Source organism: Ovis aries, chromosome 9, assembly GCF_016772045.2.
Source record: "Ovis aries strain OAR_USU_Benz2616 breed Rambouillet chromosome 9, ARS-UI_Ramb_v3.0, whole genome shotgun sequence".
NCBI lineage: Eukaryota > Metazoa > Chordata > Mammalia > Artiodactyla > Bovidae > Ovis > Ovis aries.
In genome coordinates this window covers 5787200-5807477 of record NC_056062.1, presented here as the reverse complement: position 1 = coordinate 5807477, position 20278 = coordinate 5787200, and the positions used below count along the sequence as shown (strand labels likewise).

General features: G+C 40.6%; 1 protein-coding gene and 1 pseudogene across 4 annotated transcripts in view; both read left to right on the top strand.

Annotated features, from left to right (window-relative positions):
- Nucleotides 1-20278, top strand: part of ADGRB3 (adhesion G protein-coupled receptor B3) — an 891397-nt gene that overhangs the window by 132149 nt on the left and 738970 nt on the right. The window lies entirely within an intron of this gene.
- Nucleotides 7380-20278, top strand: part of LOC132660271 (cAMP-dependent protein kinase type I-alpha regulatory subunit-like) — a 31686-nt pseudogene continuing 18787 nt past the window's right edge.

Genomic DNA, 20278 nt, shown 5'->3' with positions numbered 1-20278 from the left:
AACTTTTCTTCCAAGGAGTAAGCGTCTTTTAATTTCATGGCTGCAATCACCATCTGCAGTGATTTTAAGAGTGCTTATAGTATAGGTGATAATAGTAATGAAACAAACAAACAAACAAAAAACAATTGATATCTCTTATAAGTGAATCCCAAATATAGTTTCACTTTTTCAAAAGTCACATAGCCAATATATGCAACAGGAAGCACCTTTATGATGTCTGGAGTGACACCCCTGAAAATGTCCCTTTTTCCTTCTTTGTTGCATATATGTTGAGTGAGATGAATCATACAAGGATAGAAATCTGCACTACCTGAGTGGATTAGCTTGAAGAATGAATAGGAAGGGAGTGATTGGAAGAACCAACTCCTTCTGGGCGTTTTGTTGGGAAGCGACAATGAGCTAGATATTGGCAAAATATATGCATTCATGCACTTTTGTTGTGATTTGTTTTTAAGGTGGGAGAAAGTTGAGCATACTTTACTATGCTGATGAGAATTTTTCTGTAGAGAAGAACAGTTTGATGATATAATGAGCCAAGAGGATAAAAGCTTATTTTTAAATAGATGAGAAAAGAATGGATCCTGGTGTACAACTGGGGAGCCCTTCTTCAGTTAGGAGCTTGCAGGAGATGAAAGAACCCTAGTCTGTATGTATGTGTGCATGTGGATGGTAGAGACACAGATAAGAGCCCTTGGAAACTCTTTTCTGCCTATTTATAATTCGTGATTATAAACTCAGCTGCAAGTGAAGCAGGGAGATGTTGAAGTTCTAGGAAAAAAAGACATATGGTATGGTTAGTTGTCCGGGAATATGAATTATCCTTAACTCTGACTTATTTTTCAAAAATCATAGGACTAAAATACATAACATGTATTTACATATTCAAATTGTTGGTTAATTATTAATAGATCTCATACAATACCTTGTTATTTGTTGGAGAGTTTAAAATATCAGTGGTCATTCTGTTTCGTTATATCCCCTGCTTGGTTTTAAATGCAGTAATTCTCCTACATACGAACCTTCAAGTTGCAGACTTGCAGAGATGAGAACATGCATTTGCATGTCTAATCATGTAAATTAGTTCATGTCTCTGGCATGCATTGTCACGTGTGTGCATCCTTTATAAGTGGCTATGATTTTGTGTACTTTACTGTGTATTATGTATAGAGTACAGCAGTACAGTATCTTCATTTCAAGCCCAGGATGTATGGAACAAGTATAAAAGCACTGGTGATGCTAAGAAGCGCTTGGAAACAAAAGTGAAAATGATTGAGAGAGCGGCTTGAGGCAAAAAGATGGTAGTTGTTGCTTGTTCTTATAACATGAACCATTCAGCTGCTGGCAAGATTCTAAAGAACAAGGACACAATCATGGAACATGTGAAGTCTGCTTTGCCAATGATGTTGATGATAATATAAGAGGCTTGGAGAAGTGACGGAGGAGATGGAGAAACTTTTCAGTGCATAGATGCAGGGTCAGCATCAGTCTCCAGTCCTACTCAGCTTAATGCTGATTCAAGAGAAAGCTGAAAGTCTTCATGAAGACTTGAAGAAGAAACACGGTGAAGCATCAGAGCATCTTTTAATGCCAGCCATGGCTGGTTTCATTGGTTTAAGGCTAGAGCCAACCTTCACAATGTAAAGCTAAATGTCAAGGCAGCGAGTGCAGATTTGGGAGCTGCCGGAGAGCGTCCTGAAATGCTTTGAGAAATTACTGATGACGGCACATGTTTACCTGAGCAGGTTTCTAATGTGGTTGAGACAGGACTGTACTGGAAGAAGATACCAGACCGCTTACATTAGTAAGGAGGAAAAGTTGACGCCAGGCTGAAAACAGCAAAGGGTATGCTAACTGTATAATTTAGTGACAAGGCTTCCACAATGTGAATCTGAAGCCTCTTTTAGTTTATCATTCAGAGAATCTAGGAGCCTTGCAAAGGCTCTCTTCCTGTTGTGTGGAAGAGTCACCCCAAGGCTGAGGTTACACGAGCCATTTTCCAGGATTTGTTTTTCCACCACTTTATCTTTAAGGTAGAGAAGAACTGGTTCTTTGCTGCTTGACGGTGCTCCCGGCTGTCGTCCATGGATGACTCATCCAAACGTCACAGCGGTGTGTCTGCCATAGAATACTATATTGCCTATCCAACCTGTGAACCAGGGAGTTACAGTGACTTTGGAGATATATTATTCATGTCATGCTTTTTGTCAGGCAAGGTGAGTGATGAATCAGGAGCAACATTGCAACAACTTTGGAAGGGCTATGGGCTTCCCTGGTGGCTCAGACAGTAAAGCATCTGCCTGCAACGCAGGAGACCTGGGTTTGATCCCTGGGTTGGGAAGATCCCGTGGAGAAGGCAATGGCAACCCACTCTAGTACTCTTGTCTGGAAAGTCCCATGGTCGGAGGAGCCTGATGGGTTACAGTCCATCCCCATGAGTCAGACATGACTAAGTGGTTTTCACTTTCACTTGGAAGGACTATAACAACTACAAGGTGATAAGAACATTAACTTTGGTGGGTGTCAGGTTACGGCCATCACCATGAATGGAGTTTGGGAGAATCTTTGTCTGCAGTTTGGGCACAATTTTTGTGGATTTGAGAAGGTGGGTAAGGAGGCCAGAGAGGTCTTGAGCAACTCACGGAGCCTCAGCAAGAAGCTGAAGCCAGAACTGCAAGAGGAAGACTTTCTTGATCTCCTTGCTGTGCACACAACGAGCTTACTGATGAAGACCTGATGGAATTGGAGGCCCAGAGAAAAGATGAAGAGAGACAGCAGGAAGAAGAAGTGACTGAAGAACTGAAGCGATTCAGGATGCAGGAAATGGCAGGGGGTTTTCTTTACCTGAGGAGGTGCTGTTAGTTTTTGAGGCACTGGACCTGAACTCAGAACAGTACATGAAGGCTGCAACAGCCGTTCAGAGTGCGAACCAGTGCTACCATGTCGTCTATGACAAGGACAGAAAGAGCTGCTACCCAGGCATCATTGAATCATTTTTGCCAAAGGTTAGATAGAATTGAATCCAGCGAGGAACCAGAACTTGAGCTATCAATGGCAGGCATGAATTGAATTGCAGCTTACAATTGTAGCTGACAATCCTTCAGCTCCACTGTCTCCCACTTCCTCTCCCTTCTTCAGTCAGTATCTTTTCTTGCCTGTTCACTTGATACCAGTCCCTGTATGCCAGCTGTTGTACTGTACTTCTGTACGTTTCAAGGTTTGTACTGTAAGATTGAAAATATTTTCTTTATTTTTTGTTTTTTAATGTATTATTTGTGTGAAAAGTGTTACAAACCTATTGCAGTACAGTACTATTTAGCTGACTGTGCTAGTCGGATACCTAGTCTAACTTTGTAGGACATGGGAACAAATTGGGTCTAGAAATGTGCTATCGGAATAAAACACTTTTCTATGTAGGAGACTTACTGTAGTTTTCTTTGCTTTTATTCAACTTTTTGGACTACTGATAGCCAAAGTTTGTAGCTTGTTAAGGGAGATGCTGATTTAATATTTTCAAGTGAACAACAATATTTATCTACACAAGTACAACCATAGGAGATGAATCCCAATATCCAAGAGTAGGAGATCCTCACGCAGCTTGCTAACATCTCCATTTTATCAGATGTTGTACACTTGACGGGGCACATATAATGGTTTCTGTTTCTGCTGCTTTCTGCTGATCCTCAAAACAGATCTCAGGGTATATTGTAGTGAGTGGGAGTCTGTACTACTTATAATCATGTTGCTGTTCAGTCCCCAAGCTGTGCCTGACTGCTTGCGACCCCACAAACTCTAGCACACCAGGCTTCCCTTTCCTCACCATCTCCTGGAGTTTTCCCAGATTTGTGTCCATTGCATTGGTGATGCCATCCAACCAACTTATCCTCTGTTGCCATCTTCTCCTTTTGCCTTGAATCTTCCCTAGCATCACAGTCTTTTCCAATGAGTTGGCTGTTCGCATCAGGTGGACAAAGTATTGGAGCTTCAACATCAGTCCTTCCAATAAATATTCAGCGTTATAGTTATATACAGTGTTAAATGTCTGGGCAAGCTTTTCAAAGGGCTCTGGGTACACAAATCCATAAAGTGATAAAGAGAAAACAAATAGCAACAAGAAACAAACAAAAGCATTCTTATAAAGTTAGATAATAAAAACACCTTAAAAACCAACTTGTGTATGTTAAACGCAAACTCCTAATATATACACACTACTGTAAATAAAGCAGATAACCAACTAAGACTTACTGTATAGCATAGAGAAATCTACTCAATATTTCATAATAACCTATAATGGAAAAGCATCTGAAAAAATTTCTATGTATGTATGTATAACTGAATCACTCTGCTGTACACCCAGATGGTAAAGAATCTGTCTGCAGTGAAGGAGACCTGGGTTCGATCTCTGGATTGGGAAGATTCCCTGCAGAAGTGAATGACTACCCACTCCAGTATTCTTGCCTGGGAAATCCCATGGACAGAGGAGCCTGGCAGGCTGTAGTCTGGAGTTGCAAAGAGTCAGACACAACTGAGTGACTAACACGTTATAAATCAAGTATACTTCAATAAAAACGTAAAAACAAACAGAAAAAAAGAGATAAAATATCTTTTGAAGAAAGATGAAGATCAACTAAAGATGACCTAAAATAAAATAATAAAATCTATAAAAAATCAGCTTTTACCATTAACCTCAGGGAACTGTGGTTTTGTATGGACCCCAATGTCGGCGTCTATTTTTACATGAGCTTTTGTTTTAAAAGCATGTATCCGATAGTTGCAACATTACCCTTTTACAAGATCATGTGTTATTAAAATGTAGTAGTTACTTGTGTCTGTGTGTCTTGGAAAACTAGCTTCAGTGTATCTGTAGAAGGGCAGAAGTAATTATTTTTAATATATAAAATTTAATTTGGAACACAACCTTGTCTTCCATTTCTCTTACACTCTTAATGAAGAGTGAGTTTGTAGAACCTGAAGCATAGTTGGAGAGTATGCTGGTTGTTGTTTTTTGGCCGTGGCTCAGATGGTAAAGCATCTGTCTGCAATGCGGGAGACCTGGGTTCAATCCCTGGGTTGGGAAGATCCCCTGGAGAAGGAAACGGCAACCCACTCCAGTACTATTGCCTGGAAAACCCCATGGACAGAGGAGCCTTGTAGGCTACAGTCCATGGGGTCGCAAAGAGTCGGACGCGACTGAGCGACTTCACTCATTCTGTCATGCAGCAATGATCTGAAGTTTAGCTGAAGGAATTGGAGAGCTGAACTGAACTGTCAGCAAAAATGAACTAGTTTGGTTTTCTGAGAAGCACTATTTTTATCTACATGATTCAGATTATGAAACTGAGGCAGCGGAGATAAAGGCAGCTTCGCAAGGTCACACAGGTCACACCACTAGCACGGAGTGGTGCTGGCGTTTGAACGCAAGCAGCCTGGCCTTCCTGCACACCATGGCATGTCCCTTTTTTGATCCCACATGAGAAGGGCTACTGCAGCAAACTGGCTTCTTGAGGGCGCACTGTGAATTCATGTTGCTGATTCCTCAGAGCCTCAATATATTTGCTTCTGATGCTGCTGCTGCTCCTGCTAAGGCGCTTCAGTCGTGTCTGACTCTGTGCAACCCCATAGATGGCAGCCCACCAGGCTCCTCTGTCCCTGGGATTCTCCAGGCAAGAACACTGGAGTGGGCTGCCATTTCCTTCTCCAAAGCACGCGTGCACGCCTAGTCGCTTCAGTCGTGTCCGACTCTACGTGACCTGGTGGACAGCAGCCCACCAGGCTCCTCCGTCCACAGGATTCTCTTGGCAAGACTACTGGAGTGGGTTTCCATGTCCTTCTCCATTGCTTCTGATGAAATGCTCTTCAAAAGTCTTTTCCATCTTCTTTGCATTCTTTTCCTTACGGTATTTTATCTAAGTGTGTAAACTCTCCCATCATCATTCATGGGTGATATTGCTTTGGTACACAGGGCAACATGAAAAAGCTCATAAAGATTTTAAACAGATTCCTTTGTTGAAAGTTTAATGACAGGGCTGAATATGCATATATCTTGTATGAAGAGTTTCACCTAACGTGAAGAAAATAATAGAGCAACACTTTCTCTGAAATGAGAGTTACAAGTCAGTGATTTCTTTCTCTACTATTGCCTTGCAACAGGCTTTTGGAGAAATCCTAGAAAATAAATTACTTAGATGTTTTTTTTTTCCCAGTCTTAACACAGATCATTGCTAATGAGTAGCTTCTTCATGATGTAAAAGGGCTTCAGAGCCTTCCAATCACAGGTGATGTACATGTAACAACGAATCTGATGGTTTTCCTGCCTCCTGTGGGACCTGACTCTGACAGAGGAAGAAGAGGACAATAAAAACACTGTCTGTACACTTCATTCTCAGAAGTAGGGTTTCTTGTTTGAAAATTGAGCTGATATAATGGAAAGACGATAGGGAAAGGGGAACTGTTGTTTACTGTCAGATTAAGCATAGAATTTCAGATTTGCAAGATGAAAAAGTTCTAGAGCAATTTCACAACCATGTGAATATACTTAACACTGCTGAACTGCATACTTAACAGAAGTTAAGATGGTCCATTCTGTGTTAGGGGCTTCCCTGGTGGCTCAGAGGTTAAAGTGTCTGCCTGCAATGCGGGAGACCTGGGTTCGACCCTGGGTCAGGAAGATCCCCTGGAGAAGGAAGTGGCAACCCGCTCCAGTATTCTTGCCTGGAGAATCCTATGGACGGAAGAGCCTGGCGGGCTACAGTCCACGGGGTCGCAAAGAGTCGGACATGACTGAGCGACTTCACTTTATGTGTTTCTTAACTACATAAAAAGTTGTACTTAATACTCTGTATAACTTAAATGGGAAAAGAATTTGAAAAGAATAGATACATATATATGTATAACTGATCACTTTCTTGTATACCTGAAACTCACACAGCATTGTGACTCAACTGTACTCCAATGTAAATTTTTAAAAAGACATCTTGGCTGCATCCAAGTTTTGATGATTATGAATAAAGTTGTTATAAACATCAAAAAACAGAGAAAATATTTTTGTGAAGTTGAAAAAAAATAAACTTTAAAAATAAATATGTATTTCTATCCTACAGGATTTTTGTAAATCACATACACTTATAATATGTCATTTTTATATATCTGTATAAATACTTATACATTTATATATACACATACACACATATATGTACATATACACCTGTATATCTTACATCATATACTTATATCTCTGTATATTTTGGAATAAATTTAGAAAATCCCTATATATTACATAAATATATACACATATGAAAATATATATATATACAAAATATATGCATATACACACGCATTTATCTAGTTAGTCTTTTCTTCCCAGTGAGAGCTTATTATTTCTTTGGTGTTGTGGCTGGCCTTTTGCACTTGACAATATAATACAGCTCTCTTTCTATGTCTGTTTATTACAGTTTGTAAGAAAGATGATATTGATGATAGTGATGTCACAGTTAGTGACAGCATAGCATTTGTCAGTCAGTCATTCCTCTGTTGATGGGCATATTGATTGTAAAGTCTTATTGTAGTCAACAATTCAGTACAAATTTTCTTACTGATGCGTTCCTGTAAGGTGACTCTCAATCACAGATTTGTATATTTATAATTTTTTTTCTTTTTTTAAAATCAGTACTAAAAATTAACCTCCATAAACCCTGAGCATATCTGGTATAATCTTGCCAATAGTGGATAATATCAGTAGTTTAACAAGACATAATATAAATGTTTCCTAATGTAATTTTTAATGTATCATATGATTTGTATATTTTCTAGATACCTCTTGTTCATTTCCAACTTATGCTTTTTTGTTATGATTGTTCTGTTCAGTTTAGTTCAGTCGCTCAGTCCTGTCTCACTCTGTGACCCCATGGACTGCAGCACACCAGACCTCCCTGTCCAGCACCAACTCCTGGAGCTTACTCAAACTCATGTCCATTGAGTCGGTGATGCCATCCAGCCATCTCATCCTCTGTCATCCCCTTCTCCTCCCACCTTCAATCTTTCCCAGCATCAGGGTCTTTTCCAGTGAGTCAGTTCTTCGCATCACGTGGCCAAAGTATCGGAGTTTCAGCTTCAGCATCAGTCCTTCCAATGAACACCCAGGACTGATCTCTTTTAGGATGGACTGGTTGGATCTCCTTGCAGTCCAAGGGACTCTCAAGAGTCTTCTCCAACACCACAGTTCAAAAGCATCAATTCTTCAGCACTCAGCTTTCTTTATAGTCCAGCTTTCACATCCATACATGACTACTGGAAAAACCGTAGTTGACTAGACGGACCTTTGTTAGCAAAGTAATGTCTCTGCTTTTTAATATGCTGTCTAGTTTGGTCATAACTTTTCTTCTAAGGAGTAAGCATCTTTTAATTTCATGGCTGCAGTCACCATCTGCAGCGATTTTGTAGCCCCAGAAAATAGTCTCTCACAGTTTCCATTGTTTCCCCACCTATTTGCCATGAAGTGATGAGACCAGATGCCATGATCTTAGTTTTCTGAATGTTGAGTTTTAAGCCAGCTTTTTCATTCTCCTCTTTCAGTTTCATCAAAAGGCTCTTTAGTTCTTCGCTTTCTGCCATAAAGGTGGTGTCATCTGAGTATCTGAGGTTATTGATATTTCTCCCTGCAGTCTTGATTCCAGTTTGTGCTTCATCCAGTCTAAAGGACTCTGAATTATGGTTGTTACTATCTCTTTATTACTTTATAGGAACCCTTTATGTAACTTTATCTAGAAATGCTTATAGAAATGCTTGTGATCTTTATATAATCAATGAAATTGGAGTTTGTTTAATGGGACATGTGATACTCAGTTGTAATTAGAATTCTACTTCTGGTATCTTAATACAGCTCACCCACAGAGTCTTGGGACATGAATGTTATCTCACTGGCCCTTCAGCCTTGTCTTTCTTTGGTGTGAAAATGTTCTCTGTTTTCACTCTTCTGTTTCTAGTAGAGCATTTTATTATTTATCCCTGGGCTTTCTTCTTTTTTTGTTTTTCACCTTTAAGTTTTTCTAGAGTCTCAGAAAACTTTCATTTGATTTCTTTAGTAACTGTTTTGACTTTCTCTAATCCTAATCCTTTAAAACAGATTTTAATTTTATTTAATACTCTTTGAAGATAATTTGACTTTCACATCCTCTCATATTCCACTTCATGCTGTTAGTCCAGTGGTCCAGTGTTTCCCCCTGTGGATCAGTGAGCTTGCTTTCTCATTGGGCTGTTGTGTCTATTGGACAGAATATGAGTCATGAAAGCAGCAGGCTCTGAGTCATCTCACAGCTGCCATAAGTCACTGTCTTGTTATGGCAGCATGTACTAGGGTGGCTTACACAGGGCTCAGCTGGACCAGACAGGAGGCAGGGAGGCCCATGGAAACAGGACATTAAATTACCTTCTGTGAATTAAATTATCCAGTCACATGTGATGCATGAATTTATATATTAATCTGTATTTTATATATGAAAAAATGCTTTTGGTGTAAAATAGCCTATCTAAATGAAGACTCTGGCCATGTGGACAGAAAAATAGTCTGTATGAGAATGTGAGAGTCTCCTTTGGTTCTCAGGGTAATGAATTGTCCATACATGTGCTGCTGCTGCTGCTAAGTCATTTCAGTCGTATCCGACTCTGTGCGACCCCATAGACGGCAGCCCACCAGGCTCCCCCATCCCTTGTATTCTCCAGGCAAGAACACTGGAGTGGGTTGCCATTTCCTTCTCCAATGCATGAAAGTGAAAAGTGAAAGTGAAGTCGCTCAGTCGTGTCCGACTCTCAGCGAACCCATGTATTGCAGTCCACCAGGCTCCTCCATCCATGGGATTTTCCAGGCAAGAGTACTGGAGTGGGGTGCCATTGCCTTCTCCACCATACATGTGCAGGGAGCAGCAAAAGTAGTGAAGGCACTCAAAGGCAAGCATTTCTATAACATTCGTATTTGAGGCAGAGTTTGTGGTAATGGAGCAATTCATTAAGAATGTGTTGCTGTCTGATGACATGCTTTTTAATCAGTTATTCTTTTCATTCATTTGAACCTATGCATTTTTAATTGACAGAAGGACTTTCCTAGAATCGACTCAGAAACTGATACACCATTTCCATATACTTTAGCGTAATTCATTTAAGTACCATAAATGGAACCATTTTAGCCAATGGCATTTGCACATTTGGCAGTAGTCAGAGTAGGTAAGAATGTTAATTTAAAAAAAAATATGTGAAATGAAAGAATCTGTGAATAGTTTATGGGAGATTGTGAAACCTAGAAATAAAATTATCCAGCTGAGTGTTTTCTTGGCAGCAAAGTGCCCACAGTATTCATATTATCATTTGGTAAAAATTGTCATTAGCAGTATTAGCATTTCGTTGGCAATGCTGCATGCAAATTAGTCTAGTATTGTAACATTGAATAAAAGTGGTTGCAAATACCTGTATCATGATTAAGTTTTATGTCTGTGTGAATCTGTGTAGTAACACTGGACAGGCTGGCTGTCAGGAAAAAAGAAATACTGCTAACATTTGCAGCAATAATAGTTTCATAGTTGCAGAATATAAAGCATTCTAAGTCAAATTTTGTGACTACTGAAAAATAAGTGAGAGTAGTCAACTTAGGGTAAAGCCTTCAATACCTGGTGTATAGTATTTCTAAACATCTCTAAGGATATTGATAGACATATATGATGGTATAGTAATATACGCTTCTGAAGCACAATCATTTTCATAAACAATGAAACTTTATCAAAATTGAAGAATTGACTATAATAGTGTGCTCTAATTCTTGATTAATTGGTAACCCAATTAATAGACATAAAATATCTCTGGTAGCCAGAATATTTGGTTGAATTTCCATTTTATGCCATGCTACTCACTGAAAAAAAGATTACATTAAAATTTCAGCATATGTATTATGAAACTGGCTTTACTGAAATTCAGTAATTAACATTGCTTCCATAAACATCACTATCCACATGTTTTGTGGTAAGAATAAAAACCATTGCTCTAAAAGGAAGTAGGGAGTTTCAGAATATTTTATATTGAAGTTCATTTTAAACAAGGGTCTTTCATTAAATACTGAGTCTTGTGATCGCTGAATTACTATAAAAGGTTTTATATGTTTCTGACGGAGAAGGAAATGGCACCCCACTCCAGTACTCTTGCCTGGAAACTCCCATGGACGGAGGAACCTGGTAGGCTGCAGTCCATGGGGTCACGAAGAGTCGGACACAGCTGAGCGACTTCACTTTCACTTTTCACTTTCATGCAGTGGAGAAGGACATGGCAACCACTCAGTGTTCTTTCCTGGAGAATCCCAGGGACGGGGGAGCTCGGTGGGCTGCCATCTATGGGGTCGCACAGAGTTGGACACAATTGAAGCGACTTAGCAGCAGCAGCAGCAGCAGCAGCAGCAGCAGCAGCAGCAGCATATGTTTCTGAACTATACAATATTGAGTACACAGTTTCAGCCTACGTAACTGAGGATCGGAGGAATTAGTGGAAGAAGGTCAATCAAAATAGGGCATATGTGTTATTTATTGCCACAAGAAGAACGCCTTTGCTTTCGCATTGTTTGCTGCTGTTGTTGTTTAGCAGCTAAGTTGTGTCCCTCTCTTTTATAACCTGCCAGGCTTCTTTGTCCATGGGATTTCCCAGGCAAGAATACTGGAGTGGGTTGCCATTTCCTTCTCCAGGGGATCTTCCCAACCCAGGGATTAAACCCAAGTCTCCTGGCAGGCAGTTTCTTTACCACTGAGTCACCAGGAAAGACCCATTCCCATTGTTTACAGCCTATAAATAAATGAATGCATAGATTACATTAACCTTTATTTGTCTGTGTTATCAGATATAGTTCTGTGTATTTGCACTGCAGCAGATTTGTATGAACAGATACCTTGTCAATTAATTTTTAATTTTATCTCTGCATAGAACTTTGGCCATACCATTTTTTTTTTTCTCTCTGGCATTTAACTATTTTCTTTATTCTGGGAGACTTCCATTCACCTCTGCCTTTCTCTTTTATAACCTGTTTTGTTAGTTTGGACCGATATTTAGAGAACCCTTAGAGTGTGATTGCCTTGAAACAGTTATAATGGATAATATAGGGATCTTGCAATCAGAGCGCTGTATGGTATCTGTAAATAAATCATGAGGATGATTCATTCAGGCCTTCTTTTAATGTATTTTCTTACCCACCATTGACAAAGGGAGAGACTGGTGGTGCAGGAGCTGACTAAAGGGAGGTATGGGTTGGTGGATGATATGTATAATATGAGCCAGAAAAATGTACAGTTTCAAAGCATGTAACTGCAGTTGCAGCCTTCAGCCTTTAATGCCTGAACAGCCACTGTCTAATCTGCAGCAGGCCTGGCTGCAGAAGTGTGGCCTTTACTAGCTCCATTCCCCATGTATTTCTGGGAATTGGAGTTCTACCCTATCCCACCCATCTGCACCGGGTTACTGAGAACTGACCCTTTTTGGATGCTTCTCTTGCCCCTCATGTGCAGACTCTCTCTCCCGGGGTGGCTGTTTCTCTCTTGGACAGCTGTCTCACCAAGTGCATGACTCAGAGCATAGCTGGATCCAAGCTCTGCTGTCTCACATGACTTCCGGAAAGCACCACATGGGCAAGAATGACTCCAACTCCAGGCTCCATATTGCTGCTCTCAGGCTGCATAGGACAAGACTTGTCCCTTGCTGGGTATTCCTTGCTGAGTCGTCTTCTGTATTTCAGAGGCCAGTTCATCCTCTGTCAATAAGACTGTCCTTACCCAGGTTCCCCCCAGTCTGTGCACACCCCGACTCCATGCACACCCCCTGCTGCGTTGACCTTAATCTGCCAAGGCTAAGCAGAGGAAAATAAGTCCCCTCACTTCCCTTTTGCCCAGCCACAGCTGAGCCTCCAAGTTAAATAAAATAAAATGATAAAACGGCAGACATGTAAATTCATGGAGAAAGGAAGAAACTTATTTAAAACATATTATTATGCAAAATGCCTGTCTCCTAGGTATTATAACACATTTACATAACCAAAAGGCTTATTAAAATTTCCCCCATATCAAGGAAGCATTTTGCACTGAAATTATTTAAAGTACAACCTGTAGAGAACTAGGAAAACCTGACAGTTTTAAAAAGAAAAATACATCCTCTCCATAGTCTCCCATCTGTTTGAGCTATGTGTGCGCTGAGTCCTTCAGTTGTGTCCAACTGTTTGCGACTCTATGGACCGTGGCCCTCCAGGCTCCTCTGACCATGGGATTCTCCAGGCAAGAATACCAGAGTGGGTTGCCATTTCTTCCTGCTGCAGATCTTCCTGACACAGGGATCAAACCCGCCTCTCTTATGTCTCCTGCATTGGCAAGAGGGTTCTTTACCACATCTGTTTGGAGCCGTTGTCAAAATTGCAGTCCATTCACTGCTAGAAAAATCTGTTTCAAGTGGAGAGAGAATTTAAGGGGGAAGACATACTGCAATTATTTTTTAAAGTAATATATATTCTATTATTGGGATTCCCTGGTGGCTCAGATGGTAAAGCGTCTGCCTGCAGTGTGGGAGACCTGGGTTCGATCCCTGGGTTGGGAAGATCCCCTGGAGAAGGAAATGGCAACCCACTCCAGTACTCTTGCCTAGAAAATTCCGTGGATGGAGGAGCCTGGTGGTCTACAGTCCATGGGGTCACAAAGAGTTGGACATGACTGGGCGACTTCACATTCTATTATTAAGTATTGCTAATAAGTATATAAGTATGTATTAAGTGTATATTTATGAGTACAAACTTTGTGTGTGACACCACTGTAAATCCTCTGTGTGTGTAACATAAAGGCCCTAAGGATGTGATGTAGCGACATGAACAACTGGGTGCTAATTATGTATTTTCTATAATTCTGTGTTAATTCAATTATCATTAGCTGACTGTTCATCTCACATCAGCCTATGCCAGATAGCATAGAAAATTAATATATTTATAACAAAAGTTCTAGCTTTCAGGAACCTATGTAATTGGATAAAATGTGTACATGAAAAATTGAGGTGATCTATAGGTAATATATAAATAAATCACAAGCTATGCATTATAAGTATTATAAGAAATTAAAACTGGCATAGGGAATTAGCTAAATTAGGAATTTTAAGAATTGACTTAGCCCAAAAAAGGTTTTTTGGAATTTTAAGAATTGACTTAGCCTAAAAAAGGCTTTTCAGTTATAGTAGAATATTCCTGATATAGGAAGGTATAGGGAGTCTCAGAATATACAGTCTAAATAAAGAGAAATATGTGAAATGGGAAGATAGGTCCAGTTGTCTGGCACTCTTGAGCTTTGCAGGTCAAGTTCAAGATGTACCTCTGATGTTTTTGCCCCGAGAGTCAAGCATATGCTATACATGTGTGACTTTCTGGTCTTGATTGATTAAGTTATAGTGCAATGAGTAAATCTGGTACATACCTGCAAAACCTTTTAGTGATGGGAGAAACAAGAAGCAAATTAATATCCAAGATTCATGCACCATCCATGATTTATGGGGCGAACAGAATCCATACACACAAATATCAGTGATGCTCACCGAGTGAAGACAGGCCAGGAGAGGGCGCTCCGCTGGCCACCGCTGGGACGGAAGAGAGCTCTGGCTCCTGGTGGCACCTCTGCTGAGGAGGAGCGCAGCCCCTGGGAACGTGAGCTCTACGAGCAGAAGCACACATGCAGGCCCTGTTCAAAGACTCCATCATGCAGCTGTGCACTGCATGGCCCGAGAGGCCGCGGCATTCGTCAGGGAATACTTTGAGAGACTGGAGAAGAAGGAGGCAAAACAGATCCAGAATCTGCAGAAAGCAAGCTCTTGTGCAGACTCAAGGAAGAATGAAGTCTCTCTCCCTCCAACCAACCCAGCGGTGAGGGGTTGGTGGTGACAAGGTGCCATCAACGCTGAGGTCTACGCTAAGCAAGATGCTGCATCCTATGTTAGGAAGGTTGGACCAGAAGGTTACAAGAGCAATGGCTGCTTTAGCTAAAGCTGTTGAAAAGAATGTGCTGTTTTCACATCTTGATGATAGTGAGAAAAGCAATCATTTTGATGCCGTGTTTCCAGTTTCCTTTATTGCTGGAGAGATTGTCATTCAGCAAGGTCATGAAGGGAATGACTTCTTTGTGATTGATCAAGGAGAAATGGAAGTCTGTGTCAACAGTGAATGGGCAACCAGTGTTGGGGAAGGAAGGAGCGTTGGGGAAATTGCTTCGATCATGAAGCACCTAGAGCAGCCACTTTCAAGGCTGAGACAGATGTGAAGTTGTGAGGCATCGCCCCAAGACAACTCTAGAAAGATCCTCCCGGGAAGCATGGCGAGAAACCTGAAGATGTGTGAGGAGTCTTTTAGCAAAGGATCTATCTTAGCATCTCTGGACAGTGGGACCATCTCAGGGTAGTTGGTGCCATGGAACCGGTCCAGGCTAAAGACAGGCAGAAGACTGGTGCAGGGAGAACCAGAGAAGGAGTTGTCTTTGCTTTAGAGGGTTCAGCTGCTATGCTGAGCCGTCGGTCAGAAAATAGAGAATTTGTTGAAGTGGGAAGATTGTTTTGGAGAAATTGCTCTGCTGATGAATTGTTCACCTGCTGCCACCCTGGTTGCGCGTGGCCTGTTGAAGCATGTCAGGCTGGACCCGCGGAGGTTGGAATGTGTTTTCAGCCTGAGCTTGGACGTCCTCAAATGAAACCTCCAGCAGCACAGCAGTTTTGTGTCCCTGTCTGTCTGAAGTCTGCCTCCTGTGCCTCCCTGCTTGCCTCTCCCCGTCCAGATTCTCCACGCAGATGGGCTCTGTCCCGCTTTGCAGGGAGAGGTGACCGCTGGCATCGCAGCTTCTTGGTTTCCATTAAAATTGCATTTACAGCACTGTTTTCATTTGGGAACATTAACTGAGTGTGCCTACAAAGTAAAATAAATAGGAAGAGTTCTATAGAGTCTTTGCTGTTCCTATATCTCTGTGTGCAGTGTTAGTGTCCACCCTGGGCCCTGTCGGCCATGCTTTCTGGTGAAATCAGACCCTGCACCACGTGGGTTACCATAGACCCGTGATGTAATAGTGCAGGATCTTTAAAGTGACTGAAGTTTCATATTATCATAAGCATATTTTAGACTGTGGCCATATATATGGCCATATTTGTATTTCTTTATAGAATAAGTGATGTCTCATTAAGCTCTGAGAATTAGGAAAAACATGTAGAAAAATTTTAATATAGTAGAAAGGTATCTGCCCGTGTTTAAACTAATTTAAGGGCAGGAAAATGTGCAGTTTTTCTAATTATCAGATGGATATGACATTTGCTTTTTTTTAACGAGAATTTTTATTTGTCAAACTACTTTGCCTGGTTTTGTTTTTATTTTGTTCTTAATGTTCCCTCTCCAATTCTAAAAGCATTTGAGTTGTGGCTGTCTATTCCTTTCTTTTGCTTTTCACACCAAATCATAAGCTGCAGATATTGGGTTCTGATTTAACTACATCTGACTCTGCTCATAAATTCTCATTACAACTGCATTTATCTAGTTAGTGCCAAATATTGATCATCAGATGCTGGACTCAGAGTAAGAATTTGAGGTTTGCACTCTTAATAGTTAACTTAGAGCTTTTGGTTAATGTACATCCTTCGGTTGACTCTGGGATAATAATCTCATATGCTTTTTTTTTTTTTCTTCTTATTTTTTTTTATTTTTTTTTAATTTTAAGTTTTTTTATTTTTAAAATTTTAAAATCTTTAATTCTTACATGCATTCCCAAACATGAACCCCCCCTCCCACCTCCCTCCCCATAACATCTTTCTGGGTCATCCCCATGCACCAGCCCCAAGCATGCTGCATCCTGCGTCAGACATCTCATATGCTTTTGAAGCACTGATTACAGGAGCCAGGGTTTACTTGGGAGAGACAGACAAAATGTGATAAGAGAGAAAGGGAGGTGGTATTGCTAAAGGGAAATACGACAGGTAGACAGAGTTCAGTGTTGGGGACTTTGTCCCCTAAATTCACTGGGGCAGGAGATTTGGGAAGAAGTTTTTACTTTGCTTTAACCTCCCCCTATCTTTTTATATCAACTAGGATGTATGGTGGGTTGTGGGGCTCAGCTGGTAAAGAATCTGCCTGCAATGCAGGAGACTTAGGTTCGACCCTTGGGTTGGGAAGATCACCTGGAGAAGTATACTGGAGTATCCACTCCAGTATTCTGGCCTGGAGAGTTCCATGGACTGTATTGTCCATGGGGTCGCAAAGAGTTGGACATGACTGAGTGACTTCACTTTCACTTTTCACTTTCATGCATTGGAGAAGGAAATGGTAACCCACTCCAGTGTTCTTGCCTGGAGAATCCCAGGGACGGGGGAGCCTGTTGGGCTGCCGTCTATGGGATCGGACACGGCTGAAGTGATTTAGCAGCAGCAGCAGAGCAACTTTCGCTTTCACTTTCAGAATATGTCTGTGTTTCAAATTGGTCTAAAAGGCCATCCTGCTGAAAAGTTCTGCTTTCTTATCTACCATTTTATTTCTCTGGAGAACTCTTTTTGGGTAAACTTGTGTTTTGAGTCTTAACTGTATTTCAGTATTTCCCAGCCTTATCAACATTACATTAGTCTTTGTGTACCAATGATTTCTGTTTATTTTTATTACTGTTATTTTTAGACAAATGTCACAGTTCCATAATTTCGGCGCTTTTATTTGCATTGTGATTTATATAATGGGGCTTCCCTAGTCGCTCAGACTGTAAAGAATCTGTCTGCAATGCCAGAGACTGGAGTTTGATCCCCGGGTTGGGAAGATACCCTGGAGAAGGGAATGGCAACCCAGTCTGGTATTCTTTCCTAGAGAATTCCATGGACAGAGGATACAGTCCATGGGGTTTCTAAGAGTTGGACATGATTGAGCGACTGATACTAATGCTTTTGTATAATATGTAGGGTTGTATTTGGAAGGGACTGCAAGTGTTTTTTCCATCTGTATGCATCTGACTCTGATTATTAATCTCGTCTCCTTTCCCTTTCCCAGGTAATTTAAATCGGTCATTTTTATTTTTCATAGATTTGAACAGTTTTTAGATTATACTAAGTTTGGAGATTTTTACTCAGATACCCAGTCATATCCAACTCTTTATAACCCTGTGGACTGTAGCCCACCAGTCTCCTCTCTCCATGGAATTTCTCAGGCAAGAATACTGGAGTGGGTTGCCATTTCCCAGGGACTGAATCTGCATTTCTTAGTCTCCTGTATTGAGCTTCCCTGGTGGCTCAGATGGCAAAGCATCTGCCTGCAATGCGGGAGACCTGGGTTCGATCCCCAGATCGGGAAGATTCCCTGGAGAAGGAAATGGCAACCCACTCCAGTGTTCTTGCCTGGAGAATCCCAGGGACAGGGGAGCCTGGTGGGCTGTTGTCTATGGGGTTGCACAGAGTCGGACACAACTGAGGCGACCTAGCAGCAGCAGCAGCGCCACCACCACCACCTAGGAAGCCCAAGTTTGGAGTATAAATCTGGGGAAAATATTTTATTTACCTTTTGGTGTGGGGTAGAAAGCTACCTTATTACAAATTTTTTACATTTCAAAATAATCGTACTGAGGATTTTGTGATCTGTATTTTATTTTCATTGCTTTTTGTATTTAAAAGATTAAAAATAATATTCTTATTAACTTAAAGTTTGATTTGATCTTTGTTTATATGGCAAAATTGTACTTAACTAAATTGTTTAGAATTCTACCAACTTCCACAGTTTGATGTATTATGTTATTGTGGTCATGATATTTAGATACATCTAGTGCTGTTTAAATGAGTTTTGCTCGTAAGTCATTTGGCTTTGCTGTTTACTCCCTTGTAGTTTTAATCTAAGAAAATTTAGATCTGAACTTCAAGTGATCACATTTAAAGCTTTATCTTTGTGCAGTTTGAATATATATGAGAGATTACGATTGGCATCGTTTGTCTCAGTGGATATTTAAGGCTGTAGAAGTCATTATTTCTGGACTTGGTAAGTGAGTTTATGAGATCTACTTCTCTAGAAATTACAGTGGACAAAGGACCATTCGGTATTGTTTCCTGGCTACTCATCTGATTACACTGTGTGTGCTAATACACTCTCTTCTTTTCGTTATCGATTGTCTTAACAGTAGGTCAAGTAATACAAAAGATTAAATAAGGAGATATATATATATATATACATTTAAAATATAAATAAAGAAAAACAAAGCAGTCTAAAAAAATAATTTCAGTAACCAACTGAGAGTAGGAGAGGGAGTGTAAAGTCGTTTTTTCCTAACTGGGTGCATTTTTAAGGTAGCACGTCATAGACAAAAGCAAAGCTTCCTGGTGCTGATTGGAGGGGCTGGCGTATCCCTAAGGCAACATATCAGATTTGGTTGGAGGTCTTAGAACAGTACCAGGTTGGAAATTTTGGTTCGACTGTCAGAGAGGCAAGTTTTAAAAGCACAAGGTCATTTAAAAATGAGATTTAGAAATTAAATCACTTTGAATAGAAGGACTTTGGTATCCAGAGAAGGTATATTATTTGAGGTAACAGATGAAAATATGAAGTGAATATAAATCCAGAGGAGGTGTGAATTCTATAAAAAAAAGCAAGTCCCTATGGGGAAAGCTTAGTGTCACATGGTGGTTTGGGTCTGTGACTTAGGAAGCAAGCTTTACTTTTCTCTGAAGGTCAGAGATTAAAACCAAGGATAAAACATTACAAACTGCTTTCAAGTACAATTCCTATTTGATCTTCATGTTAATCATGACTACGGCAGAACAAACACTGTTATTCTCATGTTGAATTAGGAAATGCAGACATTTATCATCTTTCCTGCCAGCCCTCTGCATAGCAGAAAAGAATCTTAAGGACCAAGAAGTTGGGGGTCAAGGGGCAGGGAGTCTAAATTAAAGGTGATGACGGAGACCAGCTCTAACTGAGAAGGCAGGAGAAAGGGCTTGCCCTCCTGCTCCCTCTCACAGCAGGCTCTACACAGGTCTGCACCATCCCAAGAGCTGCATCCATGCTGGGGGACTCACCAACCATGCTCCGTATTTTGTCTTCTCTTCTTGGCACTTAACATAGTACTATTCAGGTGGCTCACAATTTTTATGAATATGCACTATTTTTACCAAGTCTAAGCTCCTACTGCTTGCCACACAACAGGCCAATAAATCGAGAGAGGAGTTATTGGGACAAGAACTAATGACTTTATTCAGAAAGTCAGCAGACTGAGGAGACAGTGGACTAATGTCCCAAAGAACTATC